Source organism: Silene latifolia, chromosome Y, assembly GCF_048544455.1.
Source record: "Silene latifolia isolate original U9 population chromosome Y, ASM4854445v1, whole genome shotgun sequence".
Taxonomy (NCBI): Eukaryota; Viridiplantae; Streptophyta; class Magnoliopsida; order Caryophyllales; family Caryophyllaceae; genus Silene; species Silene latifolia.
Genome location: NC_133538.1, coordinates 339,226,697 through 339,234,473, shown reverse-complemented (window position 1 = coordinate 339,234,473; position 7,777 = coordinate 339,226,697).

Here is a 7,777-nt window from a genome sequence, read left to right as displayed (position 1 = left end):
GTCTTTTTATTTGTCTTTCTCTACCCCTCTGCCTATATAAAGAGGGTTTGTAATCTTTCAGAAGGCATCAAGTCTTCAGACGCCTTCTCTCTCTCTCTCTCTCTCTCTCTCTCTCTCTCTCTCTCTCTCTCTCTCTGTAAAAATTTTCTAAATATCAATAAATAAATCAAGCGTTCTTCTTCTGAGCAAAACTTAAATTTGTAAGTATTTTCTTTGTTTTACTTTTCTGTTTTTAATTTAAATTTTAAGTTTAAGGATGAGCCTTATAGGCTAATCCTCTGTATTACACTATGACTATCTAAATTAATAATTATTTAAAATCCATGATTCTTGTACTGGGTATGGTGATGGTGCTTTTATACCCTGGCTGGGTTTTTGGAGATAGTTTAAACTTGGGTTATTATTGTTATAAGCTCATGGGATCGTCCTATTTACCCGTGTTAGCCTGGGATTGGCGTTTTGGGTGTTTGGAGTGGTCATTAAGCTTGTAACTATACTAATCTTTGAGTTTTGTAAAACTTAACCTGCTGTCTCCTGGGTCAGGGTAATAGAGCTCCCTATTTGGTATATATATATATATATATATATATATATATATATATATATATATATATATATATATATATATATATATATATATATATATATATATATATATATATATATAATGAAATAGAATCCTGTACGAACTAAGAGTTCGGTGCGAACTTACAAACTGAATAATAACCCTGGATTAAAGTTGATCGAGGGTCCCCATTAACAGCCCTTTACATCTCTGATTCCTTTCATACAGTCACTACCTCTTTCTCCTCTAACTCAACATTGCTCTCACCTATTTCACTCTCACCCCCATAGCCGTCGATGCCACCACCGACGACCATGCTTCGCCTGACATCAGGCTCTTCTGCCGGAGTTTTGCCGGATGTCGAAGCTCTCCGGTTCTCTTCCTCTTTCGTTACCCCTTTTCATCGATCATCCTCCATCACGCAAATGTCGCGGGAGATCGAGCGCCACTTCGCCGTCAGCCCAACCACGCCACCGCGCAACATTATCATCGCTGCTCTTCAACTACTTTATATATTTTTTTATATGTTTGTGATCTTAATGGTAGATCTGCTTTAAACAAAGTAAAAATGCGAAAAGATAATTGTTATAATGGACAAATTGAAAATGTTAGAGTCAAAAAATGTCTTTGCTTGCGCAATATAATTCTAATGGTGGTCAGGTAAGTGGCGTTTGTCGATGCCGGAGTTCTACCGAGATAGGGAGACGTCTGAATATCCTAGATGTTCACTTACGCGGCCGACAAGGGTCTGGGTTGCCACCGTTGCTGTTATCATAAGGTGACCAGAATGGGTAGTAGTCGCTGTCTGAGGTGGCCGGTTATATCACCGATGTAGGTTTAAGTTCCCCATGCCATCCGTCGTTGCGGAATGGGTTAACCTGAGAATTATTAAGGAATGGGTTCTTGATTCGCTGGTCAAGACAAGGCAAAGTCGAATCTTAATGATACTATGGAACATATGGAATGAGCGGAATGCGATATTTCGTGGGAGTCAACCAAACTTAGCGAACGAAACATATGGCCGTTATTCGTGACAATATGGAGAATGTTGGACGTGCTGGAGTGCAACAAGTGAAGTATTCAGAAACGCGGGCGGTGGATGCATTATTCGTCACCACAACTTACTTCATTGTGGTGATGTTAGTGTCGCCACTGCTGGTGGTGGATGCGTGAAGTGGTGGTGGTGGCGATGGCCGTGGCGAGGCGGCAGGCGGTCGTACTTCTTGTTGAGCGGTGGATACATTTGATAGGGTGATGGTCTGCTGGATACATTTATGTGTATTGTATATACACAATTCGAGCTTGCAATTCACCCAATAGAGATTATCATATGATTAATAGATTTAAATTTAGTAGTATTTCTGTTGTAGAAAAGGTCAGATTTTAAGAAATTGCTAATATTTCGATAAATTTTGATGACGATGATTCAAGTCAGTCAATCTTATTACGGAGCTAAAGCTTTGTTGGGAGTTGAGTATTCGTTGTAGTCAAGTTAGATACACTCTTTCACCTTCCTAGATACACTCCTCTAACAAGCTACATACATTCTTTTACCTTCCTAAATACACTCATTTACATTGCTAGATACATATGTCAAACAAGCTAGATACACTCTTTTACCTTTCTGATACACTTATTTACCTTGCTAGATACACATCTATAGCAAGCTAGATACACTTCTTTACCTTGTTAGATACACTCATTTACATTGCTAGTTACGCATCTCAAATAAGCTAGATACATACTTTTAACTTGCTAGATACACTTATTTACCTTGCTAGATACATATATCTAGCAAACTAGATACACTTTTTTACCTTTTTAGATACACTCATTTACGTTGCTAGATACATATATCTAGCAAGCTAGATAGACTCTTTTACCTTGCTAGATACATTTATTTACCTTGCTAGATACGCATATCTAGCAAGCTAGATACACTTCTTTTTTAAGTTCTATGACTTAAATACACTCCTTTAAGTTGCTTGATACATACTTTTAACAAGATAGGTACACTACTTTTAAGTTTCTAGATACACGCCTCTTTAACTAGCTAGATACACTCATTTTAAGCTACTAGATACATACCTTTAACTATATAGATACACTTTTTTAAGTTACTAGATACACACTTTACACTCTTAATTTGTTAGAAACAAACCTTTAGCGTTCTAGATACACTCTTTTAAGTTACTAGATACATACCTTTATCTAACTAGATACACTTCTTTCGGTTATTAGATACATACTTTTAGTTAGTTAAATACAGTTTTATAAATTATTAGATACATATCTCGAAATGGTGATAGACTATGTTATTTTTTTATTATCCCAATAAGTTAGTTACACCCTAATACCCAACTAGTATCAATGATTTCAAGTTTGTAATTATTTGTTTTTTTTCTATTAACATACCTTTTAAACGAATAAAAGGATATGCTCTAAACACATGATTAGAGTTAATTGAATAATTTATCCGAGCTTGGGTTTGTTATATTTTTAGGGTGTTCACAATTTATAATCGTCACATTCCTATGGCAGCTAATGATATAATCGTCTCCCATGGCACAATTTTTTTGGTGCCAAATGGGTATACGATCGTAACATTTCCACACTAATCTTGGCAGCCTTCATTCCGAAATTGAAGAAAGCTGATACAATGTAGCTAGCAATATACAGGGGAATGAGAACAAGCATCGAAGAAAGATGATATAAGCAATGTAGCTAGCAATAATATCATACCTCTAGCAAACCCTTTTCTCTGATTTGTTCAAAATGAAAACTACAAAGTGAAAATTGACATACAAGTCAATTTATACTAATTCATAGTTAGTTTAATTAACTTGTTCGGAACCCGTAACAAAGTTGTTGAATCCATCGAAGCGGCTGAAATCAATATATCCCTGCAAAAACAGAAAAAAGAGAAAACGGGAAGGTGTATAACAACTACAACACTACATTCAAAAAATGCACATTAATTTCAGAGACCACGCTGACCATCCCATTCCGTCAATGTCGGTCATTTAGAGTCTGTTTGGATAGGAGGATTTGGAAGGAAAGAGGGGAGGGAAAGGAAGGGATGATAAATCCTTTGTTTGGTTAGCAAAATGGAGGTGGAGGGATTTTGAGGGGAGGGAAAATGAATCCCTCCACTTCCCCCCTCCAAGCCAAATTATTTCCTCTCCACTAAAGGCAAGATTTGGAGGGAAAATGACCTCCTCTATTCTCCCTCCCTTCCCTTCCATCCCTTTCTCTTCCCTCCTTCCCCTCCCCTCCCTTTCCCTCCACTTTTGCTATCCAAATACACCCTTAGTGAAATAATCGTGACATGGGTTCTAAACCCGTCATTATCTAAACAACTGATCCTATTTTTGCTATGGAACACGGATCACAATATTCACAGTTTATGTTCGCTCCCATTCTCACCCATGAAAGCCAAACAGACTAATTAGTCAACAATATACTTCATATAGCCTCCGATTAGCATATGAATGTTCCACAAAATACATGGAATCCAATTGCATATCAAATATTCAACCCCACACCTGATGCATGACAAAATGGCGTATAAAACAAAACATGTGAAACTTTGTCATTGTAACAACAAATTTGCGTACAATCTACAAACAAGAGATAAAACACAAACAAATGCAACAAAATAATAATTTTATTAATTTCAAATGATTTAGGTACAATCTACTAGTTATTCTACTGATTCGATTTCCGCAATTTGAATGAATAGGAGGGTCTTGATTTGAAGACTTGGTTCTCCGGTGACGATTTTGATTTGCTTCTCTTCAACTGACTGCAATGGATGCTTGATGTCGGGTTAAAGAGTAGTTTAATATTCAAATCCAGATGATTAGAAATGAATGTATTTTCTTCTCTTGTTTTCTCTTGGGAGAGATTTTTGTAGAGAGGCGAATGTATTTTCTTTTACCTTACTTTCTCTTAGAAGAGATTTTTTTTAATAGAGAGACCTTTGTAGGAAGGTTTTATTTGGAATGTGATATTTTGTGATTATTGTGGAGATTAGTCCCTAACGAGAGGGTTTACTCTCCGTTTATAAGAGCTTTGTTTGTTCAACTGATGCCGTCTTCTTCTCTTTTGTTGACTAGCCCCCTAGTCTCATGCATACTCTCCACAAATAGTGGAGCTAATTTGTCATGCAGTTATGGACTAGGTCTTTATCCTTATCATGTTACTCCGAGTAATGCATACATGCCAACAACTCCCTGTCAACAATACACGGTCTTTATTTTCTTTCGACAATCTCTGGGCTTGTGAGACTCCATTAGGTGGGCCCGCCAAAGCACGGTCCAATTTACTTTGCACCATTATTTTCGAACTTATCATTTACGTCCAATACTTCATATTAGACATATAGCACAACTCATTTTCTAATTGAACCGATTTTATATCTTGACGAGATGGACTAAAATACCGTGATATTTGTTCGGGCTGAAATCCACCGACCCATTACTCAGACGATAGACTTTCACATAAGTCAATATTTGACCGACCCCATTTTAAAAATGTAAGACACATTTTTATGTCTACAAATTTGCCCCCTCGGGATTGAGTCACGTACACGAATTTGAGTGTTTAAGCGTGAGTCAGTCACGATAGTTTTATTTTACCGCGCCGCAGATCCACTTTAACAGAGCCTTTTTTTTTTGCGGGTATACAACTTGTGCAAGTGATAGAACTTGTTTTCATTGGATAAGTTGATGCCTCTGGAATATTTTTCAAGATAGAGTTTGTTAGTCTATAAATCCTACTGAAATCTTAAGTTAAACCACCAATTACTATAAAAGAAAAGGTAGGTTTCACAATTTTCTCATTCTATCAGCACTTCTTCACCCAAGATCCCAAGCTCATCTCGACTCCCGGCGCAGAATCTAGATCCACTGTGACTCTTCCTGCGAAGCCCTCTTCAGTCGACGCCCTAACCGAGTTTCGAGACGAGTCAGAGAAGTATTTCTCATGTGGCACCGAGCCAAAGCTTCAGGTTTGTAAGCAAGCAGAATTTGAATTTTACTCACCCTTTTTTTGTATGCAGCATATTTCGACGCCGTAAAATGCACTCTCGTTATCACTTGCTGACTGACGACGGACCACTGCCCATACTATTAACTTATTTTTCGGCAACCTGTCATAAAATTGCTTCGTCCATGACGGCTCGATGTATGCTCAGTGCTCATCGTTGACTAGATGCGGTCCGTGATTCTCAACGTTCAAAATTCACCCTTCCTTTTGGCGTGTGAACTGCGAAATCGAGGTGGTCACCTAGCTTGACAATGATATTTACATTGGGTTCTCCTCATTGACCGGTCGGGTGCCCCGCCAATAGTGACGCCATGCTGATATTTCGATAAATTTTAAGATATTGGTGATATTTCGATAAATTTTTATAACGATGATTCAAGTCAGTCAATCTTATTACGGAGCTAAAGCTTTGTTGGGAGTTGAGTTTTCGTTGTAGTCAAGTTAGATACACTCTTTTACCTTCCTAGATACTGTAATACTCCGTATTTATAAGTCTTTGGGTACTCTATCGAGTAGGCCTTACTCTGTCGAGTAAGGGTAAGTTGCGTTTTAGAAAAGTTTCTGACCTGTAGGGTACTCTATCAAGTAGCCTTAGGTACTCGATAGAGTAAGGGGGTACTCTATCAAGTAGCCTTAGGTACTCGATAGAGTAAGGGGGTACTCTATCAAGTAGCCTTAGGTACTCGATAGAGTAAGGGGGTACTCTATCAAGTAGCCTTAGGCACTCGATCGAGTAGGGGGGTACTCGATCGAGTACCTTGGGTACTCGATCGAGTGTCCGGTTTTACGGGGAGTTTTCTCGGATTTTGTTAATTATGCGATTAAGGTATTTAAGCTTCGTCGTCATTATTCTAAACCACTTTTACAAAACCTAAATTCTTGTTTAAGAGAGAAAGCAAACAAGTCCATCTTCTTAATCGCATTCTTAGCAATTCCGGAGTTCGACGGTCGAGTTCTTGTCGTTGTTCGCACCGTTGAGTTCCTTGCGTCGAGGGTAAGATCTATGTACCCTTTTTATTGTATTTCTTTTGATTTGGTTAAACCCTAATTTAGGGATTTGGGGGTTTTTGTGTAGATTGTGATTCGGTAGTGTTTGTATGTTTGTATGATAGGAGGAGGTTTTGTAGAAGAGCCTTTTTGATACAAATTGTAGAGACCGTCGATAATTATGCTTTCCGGGTAGGATTTCCTACTCGCATTAGTCCCATAATGGGATATTGGTGATGTCTTTGTAGTTAGTTGTTTGATATGATGATTGTGATTGTGATTGTGATTGTGATTGGTTGTCTATGGCTCTCGAGATGCGTTTCTACCGAGTGGGGTCACTTGCGGGAGTGACTTCACGCCCTAGTTTCGCCCTTCGTGGAACCCGCCACGGAAGGGGATGTGCACATTAATGGGACGGGGTTATCGCTCGGTATGATGAGCGGGGCTTAGGTGGGAACGGCTGCGGTCCCCCATCGGGTGGCGGGTCCGGTGGACGGTCGGTGATTGAGATTGATGGGATTGGAGTAGTTGTGTGTATGTGTGACGGTTAAGTCATCGTGTATCTTATCGTTGATATATATATATATATATATATATAAGTTGTGTGATTAATCTTGACCCGTTTAAATGTTTTAAAAACTGTGGTGATCCATTCGGGGTGGTGAGCGATTTGCTTAGCGTGTATATCTTGGATACGCGTGGGATCTAGTGGGATGGAGTCATCACATATCGTAGTCTCTAGTCTTCCGCCTGTGTTTATTAGAACAGTTCCTTTCAGTTGGTTTATAGTTTGAGAACAGTTGTATTTTGCTTACAGTTGGTTTTGTAATGTAATCACTTAAACTTATTTAATAAAGTATGTTTCTTCATTGTCTTATGATTATCATGCCTCGGGTAACCGAGATGGTAGCATCCTTATACCTGAGTGGTCCTGGTAAGGCACTTGGAGTATGGGGGTGTTACAAATGGTATCAGAGCGACGATCCTGAAACCTGTAACCAATGAATCTAATGAATCTAGGGAGTCAATTAAAATGAACCCGGGGTAAAGGTTGTAGGAGCTAATGCAAAGACTTAGGAGACGTCCTAAAGTCGCGAACTCGCCCTACAATTTTGTACCGGTCACCATGGGATATATGTCGGGATCGTTATGTGCTTATTGTGTGCTGTGTGTATT